Below are 17,114 nucleotides of genomic sequence, written 5' to 3' on the forward strand. Positions count from 1 at the left end.
AGAGCTTGAACTCCAAATTTGCTGGTGATCTATATAGGAAACAAGAGCATTTCTGCATCCAGTGCCAGAATAAAATAAAAGTTTGGCATTTAGGCTTTTGGCACTGAAGAAAGAACTCTCTACTGCCTTAATTTCAGCTTATTGTGCACTTAAATAGCATTGCACTTCAGTGTAGGTCACTGTGATGTATGTGTGCTGATTGCACAGATGTATCTGTCTTTGTTTACATGCGCTAGGAAGCCCTGACTGGCAACAACATTCAAAATAAATATATATAAGCTAACACATGGTGGCTGTCTCAATATGTAGTGTGCATGCTGTTTCCTGTGGAAGATCTGTCATGCCTTCCATGAGAATGGAACTGAAGAGTATTAGGTATTCATGGAGAAATTGGTGTTTGCTGCTACTCACTGAATTCCCACCTTTCCCCCTGACATTTTAAAAAATAAACAGCTGTGTGGCAGAAATACCACAGGTGCTTATTTTGCCAGCACTGCATCTCTTTTATAGGAAAAAAGATTCATGCTGAAGTTTTGTCTTGTCAGACAACTGCAAAAGGCACAAGGCCTTTCAGGAAAACAGCATAGCAGCACTAAATCTGCCATATCAAAGGCTTCCAGTATATAGCCCTGGTTTTGTTTTCACTTATATAAAATTTAATTTAATTTTACAGCAAAAGAAATGTAAGGGGTGAAGAGGGCATGCATTATTTAGTTTATCAAGTGATTTAAAATAACCAAAGGCAATCTTTTTACCAAAAAGGAAGCATATATATATGGTGTGTGTGTGCTGTGCTTGTTTCTTTGTGCATTTGAGTTAACGTTTATCACAGTTGGTCTCTGTTCTGTGAACTTTGCTAAGTGGCATTAAAAAAAAAACCCTCTGTGCACACTTACTCCTTTCTGGTTTTTTCAGCTGGTACTTAAAGCCAGGAAGTAATTAACTCTAGATTACAGTAATATGACTTCTGTAAACTAGTGTTCTTGTGACAGGAACATCCTAGTAATTGCAGGGCAATTGGTAGTCTTCTCTTGCAGCAGTGACGGGTGCAGCCCTGTGAAATGCTCACTACCTGTTCTTCCTTCTGACATTAATGAAGGCTGAGGGCTTCTAATGATTCACAGAATCGGGCTTCATGGTAATTGTAGAAAATTGCTGCTATTCCATTACTTGCCTCTTGCTACAAAAGGGGCAAGAGAAGATGAGAGAAGGTACATCTTGCCAGAATTTGTGGCAGCATGGATTTGCATTTTATTAGCAACAGGAAATTCTGACACCATGCCATTGGAAGGAGCACAGGAAACCCATTCACCATTCTCTTCATCACCCCCACCACTCTACTGTCAGGCATTCTGACTATAGAAAAGCACTGCATTTTTATGGGCATATTGCCTTCAGCAGTATGTTATCTTTCTTTCAGTTGCTCAGCACCCTTTCGAGTACCCTACTTATGCCACTGAGCACCACAAGAAATAATGGTATTGCAACTAATCACCCACAGAGCTGAATGCTGATAAGTATTAAAAGAATTGGAATTTACTACCAATATTGGTAACAATGGCGTAATGAGAAAACAGAAGCACATGGTGTTACTGCAGCAGAAGTGGTCAAATCTTGTAGCAAAGGAAAACCCACTTCATATGAAATGGGAATTATTGCAGTCCCTTCATCAGATAGTGCCCAAGCCTTATTCAAGTTGTGTTGCAGTGGAAAGACTATAAAAACCTTGGACTGTGCCTTGAAGCTCGCTGGGTGACCCTTAGCCATCACCAGTGCTCATCCTAGCCTACCTCAGGGTTTTATAATGATAAATGAGGGGGGAACCTTGTTCTACAACCTTGAGTAGGGAATGGAAGGATTCGCCTGTTTCTGGTCTCTGTCAGTTTTGCATGTGCTCATTCGTAAGTATGTTCAATCTCCTTTCCGTATCAGTTTGAGGATATTTATTAACTGCATGAAATATTCACATTGTTTTCTATGTTTTTCACAAAATGCACATTTTAATTTGGATTTAAGTACACTTCAGCAGAAACCTGTGCTGCAAAATTAAAAGAAGTCTTAAAAAACTGAACCATATCTGTGTTCTGATTTATTAGCCTAGGAATTGCAAATCAGGTTTGTTTGCTCTAAAATGCAGACATGACAAAATCCTTGAGTAACCTTGAAGACGTGTGTGTGTATATTTAATTTCTTTATGTCAATAACGGTTTCTTCAACATCCACATTTGCATATACAGTATGATCGCATCTTAGAATTCGATTCCAAGAGTTCCGCATATGCGCAAAAACATATACAGTGGTGCCTCGCAAGACAAAAAGAATCCGTTCTGTGATTCTCTTCGTCTAGCGGCTTTTTTGTCTTGCGAAGCAAGGCGATTAGCGCTATTAGCGGCTTTTAGCGGCTTTTAGCGGCTTATCGGATCAGCCGATAAGCGGCTTAGCGGCTTAGAAAAAGGGGGGAGGGGAAAACCCCCGCAGGAACTCGCAAGACATTGTCGTCTTGCGAAGCAAGCCCATAGGAAATTCTTTTTGCGAAGCACCTCCAAAACGGAAAACTCTTTCGTCTAGCGAGTTTTCCGTCTTGCGAGGCATTCGTCTTGTGGAGCACCACTGTATACTCAAACCCTTGGAATTGCCCCTAAGCAAACATCCTGGGCCTTCTGTGATCTCACAGGCACACCCCACAACTGGCTTTTCCCCGCTCAAAAAGAGCTTTTAAGCTCTCTACCTTGCTTGGGGAGCAAGGCCCTCTCTGCACGCCAGCTTTGAAGGCCATGGGAGGATTTCACAGAGCTATTCCAGTTGCTATGAGATCTCATCCCAGACCTGATACGCTGAGAGAGCCTTGCTTCCCAAGGCAGAGAGTTTAAAAGCTCTTTTTTCACCAGAAAAATCCAGCACAAAATAGCTTTTAAGCTTTCTGCCTTCCTGCATTTCAGGATTTCAACTAATGGCCTTTAGACATGTATGATTGAAATTGCACTAGTTAAATCCGTGTTGGATGTGATTGTACTGTACCAGCAATAATTTGTGTACATGCTAGTATTGCACAGCATAGAAAGAAGAACTGATTAAAAAGTAACCATACCAGTACTACTCTGAGATAATGGGAGTTTGAAGATAGAAAAGTATTTAGTACGTATTGGAGTTTTACCAATCCGAATGGAGTGGGGGAATGCATGGCTGTATCTGAGGTATTTTTAACATTGCGTTTGTTTCAGAACAGGATTCATGGATATTTATTACTCAGAAAATTAGTAATCTCCTATGATGTGGGTTGAGCGTGAGGTGGAAATGATGCGTTACTGTAATGCTAAGTTTTGGGGTAGACATCCAATTTGGCCTTCAAGCTTTCTCTGAATGGGAACATTATTTATTTATTTTTAAAATAAAAACGTCTTTGACATTTTACAAACCAGAGTAGGTTGGGTCCCCCCCCCCTTCATTCAAACCATTTTTTGGAAATACACTGAGAGCAGTTGAAAAGGGTATTTAATCTGCCCTACTTTTTCTTCTCAGCAGATCATGATTACTGACAGAGACATCTTGAAAGAGCTGCATTTTTGTAATAAACTATCCCCTCAAGCTTCATAATGAGCATTATATAGAAATGACCTTTCCCTTGACAGTATTCAGCATACACACTCTACGAACTTTATTATCTGAATTGGGTGGATCCATGAGTTGTTCTTGGTTTAAAACTACAGCACTTTGCTACTTTGCTTTTTACTTCATTTTCACTTCATTGCAAAAATTGAGATAAATAAATAATGTTCCCATTCAGAGCAAGCTTGAAGGCCAAATTGGATGTCTACCCCAAAATGTGCTCTGTACTTAGCATCATTTCCACCTCATGCAAACAAATGCAGTGTTAAAATACCTCAGATACAGCCATGCATTCCCCCACTCCATGAAATGGTGGTTGTTTGTTGTTTAGTCGTGTCCGACTCTTCCTGACCCCGTGGACCAGAGGACGCCAGGCACTCCTGTCTTCCACTGCCTCCCGCAGTTTGGTCAAACTCATGCTGGTAGCTTCCAGAACACTGTCCAACCATCTCATCCTCTGTCATCCCCTTCTCCTCGTGCCCTCCATCTTTCCCAACATCAGGATCTTTTCCAGGGAGTCTTCTCTTCTCATGAGGTGGCCAAAGTACCGGAGCCTCAGCATCAGGATCTGTCCTTCCAGTGAGCACTCAGGGCTGATTTCCTTCAGAATGGATAGGTTTGATCTTCTTGCAGTCCATGGGGCTCTCAAGAGTCTCCTCCAGCACCATAATTCAAAAAGCATCAATTCTTCGGCGATCAGCCTTCTTGATGGCCCAGCTTTCACTTCCATACATGACTACTGGGATACGGGCCTTTGGTGGCAAGGTGATGTCTCTGATTTTTAAGATGCTGTCTAGGTTTGTCATTGCTTTTCTCCCAAGAAGCAGGGGTCTTTTAATTTCGTGACTGCTGTCACCATCTGCAGTGATCATGGAGCCCAAGAAAATAAAATCTCTTACTGCCTCCATTTCTTCCCCTCCTATTTGCCAGGAGGTGATGGGACCAGTGACCATGATCTTAGTTTGTTTTTTTAAATGTTGCACTTCAGACCATATTTTGTGGTCTCCTCTTTCACCCTTATTAAAAGGTTATTTAATTCCTCCTCACTTTCTGCCATCAAGGTTGTGTCATCTGCATATCTGAGATTGTTGATATTTCTTCCGGCAATTATGCACATACAATACTAAGTGATATTTTTCTTTTACTAATGCCAGATTCCTACAGAAGATGCCTCCACACTGTGGAATAGCCACACTTTGATTACTCATTTTTTCGCAGGGCATCTATGTAACATCACCATCATGTTCTCCTCTTGGCATTTGGAACTTGCTGTTTTGAGAAAAGTAACTGTAAACTTCTCTGGGAGCTAACTCCACAATCTTTGGATCTTGACATTTGAGCTGAAGTGTTTGATTAATAGTCAGCCACAATGTGTTAAATGCACCTGAGCCAATGATGAAGCAGAATATAGTTTTCTAAGGCAGTGTTTCCCAACCTTTTTTGGGCAAAGGCACACTTGTTTGATGAAAAAAAATCTCGAGGCACACCACCATTACAGTCCCGTGACGTCAGCGCGCAGCGTCACGCCGGGAGGGACGCACGAAAGTGTAAGTTTCAATTTTTTCCCCTCCCCCTTGCCGGGGAACCTCCAAGCTTTGGGGGTGGGGGGGAGGAGGCAGCAAAGCGAGGCAGGAAGGGGAGCGCGGCTTGGCTGGGTGAGCTTTGGCAGGGGTAGGGAATGAGAGCCGCGAGGCAGGCGCTGCGGACGGAGGCGCTGCCCGCCGAGCTCGCAGGCAGCCAGGCAGGCAGACGGCGAGAGCCCCGCGCTGGGCGGCCTCTCCTCGCCGCCGCCGCCCTGCCTCTCGCCGCCCGACTCGCCCGCCTCCCTCCAGGCAACATCTCGCGGCACACCAGGCAACATCTCGCGGCACACTAGTGTGCCACGGAACAGTGGTTGGGAAACACTGTTCTAAGGTAACGGGTGGGGGCGGGTTCCCTACTTGCCTCATTGTTGAACTAGCCAGCCCCCCACCCCCTAGTAAGGCTCTTTGCCACCTCCACCTCCTCAAGCTCTCTCTGAGAAGGACTGTGGCTGCAATCTTCACCCCACTGACTTGGGAGTAAGTGCCATTGAATTCAGTAGCACTTGCTTCTGAATAGATATGCTTAGGATTGTGTTGTGAGGCATTATTATTGGCATTCTGTCACAATTCCAAAAACTAAAAGTTGCTGCTGCAAACTGATCATGTCAGGACAAGGCTTAACATCTTTACAATGCTATTGGACTGTGTCCTTTAATTTCTAGGAGAGAGGTCAAATAGAAAATCATATTTTCAGGGAGAGTTGGCGATATGGCCCAGAAGGGCTTTGGTTCAATGATGATGAATTAGAACGGTCCATTTAATGCAGCAGCCTCATATAGGAAAAATGAAATTGTGGTTTGAAGTTGTGCAGTTTTCGTATTACATACAAACTGTAGTAGAAGTATAGTACCTTCATTATACACCTTTTAAGTAGTTGATTTGATTGATACCCTATGCCCTTTTAAAATGTGGTTTTTTTGAGGGAGTTGTTAATGGGTTGTTGTTTTTATTTTGATTATATATTTTGTGGTTTTATATTCTGATTTTGTTCTGTGAACCGCCCTGAGACCTCCGGGTATATGGCGGTATATAAATAATAATAATAATAATAATAATAATAATAATAATAATAATAATAATAATAATAATGCATACTGCATTTTCATCAGTGAACACACGTACACACACGGAGAAACAGTAGTGCTAAAATATAAGATTTCAGAGATTTATAGAGCTGTTACTTCTCTCAAAGTATGGTTGCATTTTCCCAGGTCTGAGGTTAACATAGAAAGACTCAGAGAACCACATTTGGCCCCTGCACTAGGTTTACCACCCCTGAATTGGCTCCAAAGGTGTCAGTCCACTCATGGAAGTGTGGAAGATCATCTTTAAAGTAACCCTACAACTGGCATGTATATAACTTGGGACAGTTGTGTTTTTTTCATGCTACTACACTGTTGTTGATGTAGTTGTTGTGATACAGTGACTGCTAACTAAAGCGAAGGCATTCAATTTTAAAAGTAAAACGCCTGGCTTCTGTCTTCACCTGCTGTGATGTGGATCAAAGGGAGATTTAACCAGGGTGGCAGGTTTATATGTGTGTGTGAGTGCACACACAAATAAGTGCTTATAAGCTTAACCACATGCAGGTAAGTACACATATAGTTTTTTTAGAATAAAAGTAGCATTCAAGGCTGTTTGTATCCTCACAGAAGTCCCATGACATTTCAAAAACATGTTATTTATTTCTCATGCCGATGTCCAGTTCTGCTGTGAGCATCTCCTTGATTTCTTTTTAAAAGAACAAATATCCTTGCCTATTTAACAACCCTCTCCCCCAATCTTCATTGCAAGGCTACCCTCCTTCTTCATTATGCTTGTATAATTATCAGCCAGTGTTTCTACAGCAGTAAGTAGAGGTTGCTCCACCAAAACAATCTCTGCAGAAAATGCCTGCCAGTCATGCACGCTCGCTCTCCTGCCCAGCTGGTGCTGACAACATGAACATTCCTTGGGACAAATCCAGTACAGTACTTGAACAGAAGCAAGAACAGCACCGGGCCAGGAACTTCGCACTTGTGGTTCATCCACAAATCCTCCCTTAAGCCCAGTACAGCCACAGATCCACTTCTGCCTAAGTGTGGGAGCCACAACAAAGGGGAATTTCTGTCTTTCGAGAGTTTGGCATTCTAGTTCAGTCACCTGCATGCAACAGAACTGCAGCAGTTTGCCCCAAATGAGAAATTACTGTATTTTTTGCTCTATAAGACTCACTTTTTCCCTCCTAAAAAGTAAGGGGAAATGTGTATGCGTCTTATGGAGCGAATACAGGCTGCACAGCTATCCCAGAAGCCAGAATAGCGAGAGGGATTGCTGCTTTCACTGTGCAGCGATCCCGCTTGCTGTTCTGGCTTCTGAGATTCAGAATATATTTTTTTCTTGTTTTCCTACTCCGAAAACTAGGTGCGTCATGTGGTCTGGTGCATCTTGTAGAGCGAAAAATACGGGTATATGTGTGGATATGTGTGCTTTCATTTGTAGGACATGGGTGCTTTGTTGGAGGAACATTGGAGGGATTTCTAATGTCATTATATCAACACCAGAGTGCTGCAGATTACTGCACTACAGCCTTGAATTTCATACAGAATACTGAAATTTTGCACATGACAGCTTCAAGGAGAAAAAGTCGCCGACTCTTTCTAGCGAATGAAATCTTCTGCTTACAGTACAACAGAAGGGGGGGGGTAGGAGACTGTACTCAGTAGGTCACTACTTTCTTAAGGATAGTTTCTCCTTCAGGTCCCCAAAATATCAGAAGCCTGGTCCACAGTAACTCATAGAATCATAGAGTTGGGAGGGACCCTGGGGATCATCTAGTCCAACCCCCTGCAACGCAGGAATATGCAGCTGTCCCATACAGGGATCAAACCTGCAACCTTGGCGTTCTGAGCACCATGCTGTAACCAGCTGAGCTTTTCAGGTTAATGCTGTTAATGATAGGAATTTTGGTGCAACTGTCCCTGTCCTGTGGAACAACATTCCTGTTGAGATACAACGGGTACTTTCCAGAAACAAAAACATTACTCGTTTCAATTAGCTTTTCCAGCTTTGGTGCTTGTCTTGTATTGTTTTTAAATCTGGGTTATTTTTGTACAGTTCTAAAACTATTTTTAATTGTTCTATGATACTTTTATGTCAGCACTTACATAACATGTGATTCATAAATTTATTACTAATATTAATGATAAAAATGAAATGGAAAGTTAAATTGTTTTATTAGCAGCTCCAGCTATTGAATGGCTCAGAACTATGGGTCTCCACAACAGCTATTTTCTATCACATTCACTACAGTTAGATTATACAGCCTTGCAGATGAAATTCATTTCCGCCAAAGACATCTTATGCTTCCCAATCCTGCCACGCTTTACAGGGACAGGAATGCACACAGTTAATTCTGTCACAATATTTTGATCTTTGGCTGATGTTTTCTTCTGGGACAGTGCTCTGGATTTGACATTGCCCATCAGATGTGTGTGACCATGATGTAGCCATTAAGTTTTATGTAAGCATCTACTAAAATCCAATTTTAAAATCCCCTGGCTTTTGCCAATGGTAGTTCATAGATTTGGACTGAAATAAAGCAAATATTTAGTTGTCAGACTTTAGTGGAAAAATCTGTTTCCTTGTTATTATTATTATTATCATCATGCATTTTAAATGGCTTCCTTTTATCTAAAATGTATCAGTTACTAGGGAAATAAAATTCAAGAGTTACTTGTAAAAAAACAACAACCACCCCTCTTTATTTGTTTTTAGTGGCTGTGTTCTTAGAATAGCTCATTTTTCTTTGTTTTGCTGGTGACTATAAAGCACATGAAAAATGAAACTAAATCCATCAACAGAGGGACTTTAATTGCAAGCAGTATAATTTGTTTAATACATTTTTCCCCAAAGGAGACTAAGACAACTTCCATTTTAAAAATACTTCTAATACTAGCATAATCCTATGCATGCCCTGAGAACTTATTCCCAAAGTAATAATCACAACAGGACTCTCACTGGGACATCTTTTCATGAAAGGCATTTACTATGGTGCCAGAAATGTGAGATCTCTTGCACTGAAGAGGATGAGTTGGAAGATGTAGCCTTATGGATTTTATGTCTTTACTGTGCCAGTAAATAGATGACATCTTGTTTTGCTTGCCGGTGGATTTATGGCATTTTATTATACTTTATTGTCTATTTTCTAAATGGCAGGTTCCAAGTCTCAAGTTATGCTTATGAATGTCTGATGCCATGTTGTGTTCTCATAATGGCTAATGAGGGTTTGTCACTAGAGAATCATTTAGAAGCCTAACCCAATAGATAAGTAGCTGCGATTGCATTGGTGTCCATTTTTGCAGAGGTTATGCAACACTAGACTTCACAGCCCATATTTGTACCATGGCTGGTGTGTGCGTGGCATAATTTGGGATGTGGTGGTTGATTGGCCACTTCAGTGCTTCTTGGCTGGCTTTAAAATTACTGTGCCTTTGTTGTATTAATTCTAGTTCAGGCTTCCTCAACCTCGGCCCTCCAGATGTTGTGAGACTGCAATTCCCATCATCCCTGTCCACTGGTCCTGCTAGCTAGGGAACATGGGAGTTGTAGGCCAAAAACATCTGGAGGGCCAAGGTTGAGGAAGCCTGGTCTAGTTCATTCTAGATCAGTCTGTGGGATACTGCGCAACTATTCAACACTAGTTTGCAGTCTTACTAGTTTGTACTGGAGAGTACTAGTTTGCAGCCTTAGAAGGTTTTCCCATTTGCACTATAAAATATTACAGATTTTTTTAGTCTGTGAAAGTCTGCATCATCTACCTGATTCAACCATTTTGAGAATGTAATTTTGGAGTATTTACAAGTTTTTGGATGCTTGACTGAGGGTCCAAACAAAACCCAGAATTACTGGATTTTGTTTTTCTTTCTCCCAGTGATCAAGGGGCAGCTGTATGATGGTCACTGGATTACCTACAGCAGCTTTATTCTCAAAACAGCTCCATTTTTTTCTTGCATGTCATGGTTAAATCTATCTATGCTGTAAGCGCAAATACTGGAAGCTGTAATCAAAGTCTTAACAACTGAAGTAGGAACCCAGCTCAGAAAATGCCTGTCAGCAAGATGAATAAAAAATGAATAGCAAAGAAGATTTAAGTAGGCATCTGAAGTGTCTACAAGCATGTACAGTATTAAGACTTGGTACAGTATTAAGACTTGCCAAACACTTGGCAATTTTCCTGATTCAAACGCTCTGATTATGTCTTATGGCACATAACTGTGCTACATGACTTAGGTGCCCTGCTCTCAGCGGTGGCTAAACACAATGGAATTAATCACCACTTCCTTTAATAACATTTGCATGTTGCTCTCTATGGCATAGCATTCATCACATGCACTTAAGTCTTATCTCTGCCAGGCTGGGATGCCTAGCAGCATTTACAGATCCATTTTCATTGCTGTAAAAAATTAAGCAGTTTTGTAAGTAGGAATGAGAGTTTGTGGAATATCTGGCATGACAGTGTGCTGAATGGTTAAGGAGGAATAGAGGAAGGTTATTTATCTATCTTATGGTACATGGCCAAGCCTTAATAACACTCAGTATCTTTTTGTTTTTCACTTAACATAGGTGAACAGGGCTGCCAAAATGGTGCCAACTTATAGATGTCCCTTGTGTGTGTTTGAGTGTGATACATACACACTTGTCATTTATCTACTAGCTTTAAAAAAGGATAGCTTCATTTTTCTGTTTCTACTTCTTAAGCCTTCTCCTGCTGTTGTCAACAACAACGAAAAGCAGTGCCAAAAATCGGTTTCTGACTAAGCCATACTCAGAGCTGAGTCATTGAAATCAATGGAATTTAATTGTTAGCTTCGTTCATTTCAATAGAATTATTATGAGTAGGGTTTAGTTGGATACAGCCCAATAAACCTATTGAGAGAGAGAGAGAGAGACTGCTCAACCTGGAAAGCAATATATCTTGATTGTATTTCAAAGAGAAAAAAACCCATAGGTTTTTCTTCAAGATGCCTGCCTATGATAGAACTTATTATCAGTCTGGTGTGGCTGTTCTCTGTGTCTAGCATAGCAAAACTGTACGGCTTAAATGTTGCAGTGCTTGGAGACGGAGGATAGTTAAGTTTAAGCAAACCAGTCTTTTATCTTGTCTTATACTTTGATCCTACTCAGTTATCTGTTTTCTTTCCTGTGCTTTCTGTATATTAATCCCCTTAGCCTGCCTTGCAAGTCTCCTTTGTAGTATCATTTTCACTATAATTTCACTATTTTTCATAGTTAAATTGATTAGGCAGGGGAATGGGAGGTCCCCTGTGTCCTGTGAGGTCATTAGTTTCTCATGAAAACAGAGATCACTATTAATTAAGCAGCAACAAATAAAACAATCCAAAGCACAGAAGAGGAAATAGTTTTTAAACTTTCACCATGTTTTGGACAAAGATGTGCGATACCCTTGTATATTCTTGCCTTATTCGCTGCATATGTGTAGACACGTATTAGAGGAGTTTTAGCACAGCCAATGAAATAGTGCCGTTTCTTAAAATTGTTTAAGGATTTATCCGCTATACATCTGCATCTTCCTATCGCTAATGCAATGTCTCTGCAGTGTCTGTATAGCATCAAGCTTTGTGACGTGTGAACGATTAGTCAGTGTATCCCCACCCGGAGCATGTGTTTACTAGATCAGTAAGCCCTAGGCTCAGACTGTGTGATCAATATACTGTTTGCTTATACTGGAAGACCTGGGTAAATTATGTGCTATGATAACACTTCATCATCAAGTGGCAGCTGTTCAGACCATTTGCGTTTCGACTTCTTGTTTTGGTCTTTTTTTATACCAACCAGCAGATATTGCTAACTTGCCTTTTCAGAAGAGTGTCTTAGTGCCACACATTGCTGCTGAAGGATATTTCTTTTGAGCATGAACGAAGCTTGCATAGTTAGCCAATAAGGTGTGTGTTGTGAATTTTAATCCTCAATAGCTTTTCATTCAGAGTCATAAATAGATTTTTTTCCATAGCTATCACAACAGGCACTCCTCTCACCAACTCCTGATGTTTTATTGTTTGAATGCAAGCCCTGTTTAAGGAAGTTTTTAATGTTTAACGGACTGTTGTATTTTAATATTCTGTTGGAAGCCGCACAGAGTGGCTGTGGAAACCCAGCCAGATGGGCGGGGTATAAATAATAAATTATTATTATTTTAGTTATTCAGTGTGTGCATATATGGCAAGAAACCTTTCTATATCAAAATGTAGGATGGAGGAGCCATGGAGCCAGCTTTTGAGGATTACTGTTAAATAGAAACATTGGCAGGTGAGAAGATGATATTGCTTGTGGTGGTCATGGTGTAAGTACCGTCTCCTTCATAACGCCACCATTTTAAAATAGGAATTGAGAAATCTTTGGCCAAAGTTCGTATTAGATTATATTTGGTGTAACAAGGTGCATTTGGGACAAAGAAGCAACGGCTGCATTGTCAGGTTGGAATTGAATGCAACACTCTCAGGCTGCAGTCAGAGGTTAGGGGTGCTTAAGCCTGTTGACATCAATACTTGCCAATTGCAGCCTTAGATTTTCTGTCTGAGTGAGAAGCTATTGTGGAGATTATAACTGGGGCTATAATTTTCTCCTCTGCCATTGAACCGTTTCTAGTTCTCCAAAAAAACATGTTTCTCTTTGAAATTCTTCACTGATAAAGGTGGCTGGAATTCATTTTTAGTGTTCCGTTTCAATTGAAACGAGCAAAGCCACTGCCACGTCGACAATACAGCATTAATGTTTTAATGCAGAGAGGTGAGGAGGGCAATTTATGCCTTTAGCACCTCGTGTGGGGTCAGGGTTTGCAGCTATTGCGAACGGACCACTGCTCAATAGCATGCATGTTAAGGGCTCATCTGCCTTTGTCAGAGTATATAGCCTTAAAATTTGTCAGTGTTTATAGGATTACGTTTGGAACTGTTTGTCCTGGGCTTTCACAAATACAGGTTGTTTTTGTTTGCCTCGCAGTTAGCCAGAGTAACCATTAACATGACTAAGCTGTGTTGCCAGTAAGAATATAAGAAAAAAGAAAACAAACAGCCTGAAATTATCCTTTTTTTTTTTTAATATAATTTTTATTGGTTTTACAAAGTTTTAAACAACAAACAAACACTTAAAAAGAACAAACATACATGTATAGTTTCATCCCCTATTTTCGTAGACCTCTTTTCTCAGACTTCCCCATACCTCCCCTTTCTGCATCCCAATGTCCATATTTTTATAGCAACTCCCAATTGTTACTCTCCACCTCTGTCCTCTTAGTCCTCTCTATAGTCTGACCTTGTGTCACTGTATCCCTTTGTTTCTGGGAACCAGAACATTTTAACATTCATTAAGTTTATAATGGTCCTTAAGATAGCTTTTAAATTTTCTCCACTCTTCTGCCACCGTCTCCATTCGTTGATCACGGATTCTGCCTGTCATCTCGGCCAATGTCATATAGTCCATCACTTTCATCTGCCATTCTTCCAGAGTGGGTAGATCTTGTGTTTTCCAGTACTTCGCGATAAGTATTCTTGCAGCCTGAAATTATCCAGTTACCTACTTGTTGTTTTTAAGATAAAATGTTCTTTCCCATCATAAGATAAAAGTTTTCCGTGGAGCCTTTTTCTCATCAGCATTTCATCATGGTGTTATTCTGTAGAGTACAGAAAATAAAATAAAATGGGTGGGTGAAAGAACAAGCCTCACAAACAAAATAAAAGAGGGGAGAAAAAAGTCTGTTAACAACGAAGCAGCTGGACTAGAACCTGAGAGGCCCAGGGTTCAAATGGACACTTAGTCATGAACCTGGGAGACAGTCCCCTACTCTCAGCACAGGGGTTTGTGAGGCTAAAGTGGGGCGGGGGGAGGACCCTGTACCCTACCTTGGAGAAAAGATGCAATATACGTGTAATCATAAACAAAATGTAGAATAATCACAAAAAAGAATAAAAGGAATAACAGATATCTACTTAATGCAGAATGGTGGCAAACACCATAAGCAGTTCCTCAGTATTACAAGTAGAAAACAAATACACAAATCCAAGATGGTTGTTTCATTGGTCAAAACACACATTATAGTAGTTCAAAATAACTGTAGGCAGCTGGAGGTGAATATAAACACTAAAGCAGTATTGATCTTTGTGGATGCGGAGAAAAGCCTTTGATAATATTTCTTGGAGTTTTATGAGGAAGAATCTTCATGGGATGGGGGTAGGCCAGGGTTTTGAGAATGGTATGGCTGCAATATATTCTGAACAAAAAGCTAAACTGATTGTAAATAATGTTGTGACTGAGGAACTTAAGATAGAAAAAGGAACACGACAGGGGTGCCCAATTTCCCCATTACTTTTCATTTCAGTTCTGGAGGTGTTCCTGAATATGATAAGAAATGACCAGCAGGTCAAAGGTGTGCAGGTCGGAGCTAAACATTATAAGTTAAGAGCGTATGCAGATGACCTAGTACAGGTTTGACTGTGGTCAAGAAGGTGAAATACCTAGGGTTTATTTAACATCTAAGAATGTGAATTTGTATAAGGACAACTATGAAAAATGTTGGTCAGAAATTAAAAAGGACCTAGAAATATGGTCAAATTTGAAACTGTCAATGTTAGGCCGAATTGCAGTAATTAAAATGAATGTATTGCCTAGAATGTTATTTCTGTTTCAGACCTTGCAGATTCTCGACAAGATGGAATGTTTTAAGAGGTGGCACAAAGACATTTCGAAATTTGTCTGGCAGGGCAAAAAGCCCCGAATTAAATTTAAAATACTGACTGACGCTAAAGAAAGAGGGGGTTTTGCCCTGCCGGACCTAAAATTGTACTATGAGGCAGCAGCTTTTTGCTGGCTGAAAGAATGGATGCTCCTCGAGAACACGGACATCTTGGATCTGGAAGGTTTCAATAATGCTTTCGGTTGGCATGCATATCTTTGGTATGACAAAGTTAACAGTACCTTTAAAAATCACATTGTTAGAAAAGCATTATTTAATGTTTGGATAAGATATAAAGACCTATTGGAAAATAAAACCCCTAGATGGGTGTCACCAGTGGAGGCTAAAGCAGTGAAGAAACTCAATATGGAGGTCGGATGGCCGAAGTATTGGGAAATCTTAGAACAGGATGGAGATAAGTTCAAACTACAAAGTCAGGAGAAATTGAAGCATAAAGTAGAAAGTTGGTTTCAATATCGCCAAATAATGGAATTTTTTAAACAGGATAGGAAAATCGGTTTCCAGGTGGAAAAATCAAAACTAGAGACCGAATTGTTAGAACCCAATACTAAGAATTTATCTAGAATGTACAACTTATTGTTGAAATGGAACACACAGGATGAAACAGTTAAATCGGCTATGATTAAGTGGGCTCAGGATGTTGGACATAACATTATGTCAGCTGACTGGGAATGGTTATGGAACACCGGTATTAAATTTACGGCATGTAATGCCTTAAAGGAAAACATCATGAAAATGGTTTACAGGTGGTACATGACCCCAGTCAAACTGGCAAAAATCTATCATTTGCCCGATAATAAATGTTGGAAGTGTAAAGAGACTGAAGGTACTTTCTATCACCTTTGGTGGACATGCCCGAAGATAAAGGCCTTCTGGGAAATGATCTATAATGAAATGAAAAAGGTACTTAAATGTACCTTTTCTAAAAAACCAGAGGCCTTTCTCTTGGGCATCGTCGGCCAATTGGTGACAAAGAAAGATAGAACTTTCTTTATGTATGCCACAACTGCAGCAAGAATACTCATCGCAAAGTATTGGAAGACACAAGATTTACCCACTTTGGAAGAATGGCAGATGAAAGTGATGGACTATATGACACTGGCCGAGATGACAGGCAGAATCCGTGATCAACGAAAAGAGACGGTGGAAGAAGAATGGAGAAAATTTAAAAGCTATCTTAAGGACTACTATAAACTTAATGAATGCTAAAATGTTGTGGTTTCCAGAAGCAAAAGGGTACAGGGATACAAGGCTAGACCATAAAAGAGGACTAAGATGACAGAGATTAGAAAGTAACAATTGGGAGTTGCTAGTTGAAATATGGACATTGGGATGCAGAGAGGGGGGGTATGGGGAAGTCCAAGAAAAGAGGTTTATGAAAATATGTTTGAAACTATTCGTGTATGTTTGTCACTTTTTGTGTTTGTTTGTTTTTCTTAGAAATGTTGTAAAACCAATAAAAATTTTATAAAAAAACAAAAAAACAAAATAACTGTAGGCAAGTGGTGGGCAGAAGTTGGATTGGGATCTACTTTAAATAGATCTATGCATTTTGTTGTTGCTTTTTATTATTATACATTATTTTTTCTTGCTATTGGCCTGATTTTTTCTGTCGCTGCTTCTATAGAACAGCACTACAAAATTTATTTGATTGATTAGGGTTGTAGCCTGCCACGCTTCAAGGACTTGGGAGCAGATTAACAGTGCATTGAGATAATGGTGGTGAGCAAGATTTCATTCCAAATGGTATAAAATCTAAAGGGCAGATGGGAACAGAATATAAAGATGCAAGATTCTTAGGACATAAGTGATACATTTATGTGACTCCTTGGGCTCTAAAGTTCTGCATTAAGAAGCATCCTTTTAAGTAAGAAACATCTGACAATACCAGTATCTGTGAGGGTGGAGAAGCTTTCGCAGCAAAAATGATTTGTGCTTAGTGCCTTGAGGGTGGGCAGAATGTTCTCGACATTGTGCTAAACCACTCCTGGTTTACAAAGAGTGCTTTTCTCCCTCTCTCTCCCTCTCTCTCTCTCTCTCCCCCCTACCGACATCTGCGCAGTTAAGATTAGGCTGTCAGAGTACATCTAAATCAGCTTTGATTTTAATTCTGTGTGTCTTTCTTAATACAGATTTCTATTTCCGCCATTGTATAGCGCTGAAGAACTAGTTCC

At 40.3% G+C, this 17,114-nt stretch overlaps 2 protein-coding genes across 6 annotated transcripts in view; one reads left to right on the top strand and one right to left on the bottom strand.

Annotated features, from left to right (window-relative positions):
• The window catches only part of SCML2 (Scm polycomb group protein like 2), a 187,130-nt gene that overhangs the window by 112,522 nt on the left and 57,494 nt on the right, over positions 1-17,114 (bottom strand). The gene's annotated exons all lie outside the window — the stretch shown is intronic.
• The window catches only part of RAI2 (retinoic acid induced 2), a 73,054-nt gene that overhangs the window by 53,078 nt on the left and 2,862 nt on the right, over positions 1-17,114 (top strand). Inside the window, exon 1 of one of the 5 annotated variants that reach the window (XM_081199188.1) lies at positions 12,477-12,497. The exons of the other annotated variants lie outside the window; for them this stretch is intronic. The gene's annotated coding sequence lies outside the window, so the exon portion shown is untranslated. Of the gene's footprint in view, positions 1-12,476; positions 12,498-17,114 lie in introns of those variants that run through there. 5 annotated transcript variants of the gene reach the window in all.

This window comes from Podarcis bocagei, assembly GCF_964188305.1.
Source record: "Podarcis bocagei genome assembly, chromosome: 6".
Lineage (NCBI taxonomy): Eukaryota > Metazoa > Chordata > Lepidosauria > Squamata > Lacertidae > Podarcis > Podarcis bocagei.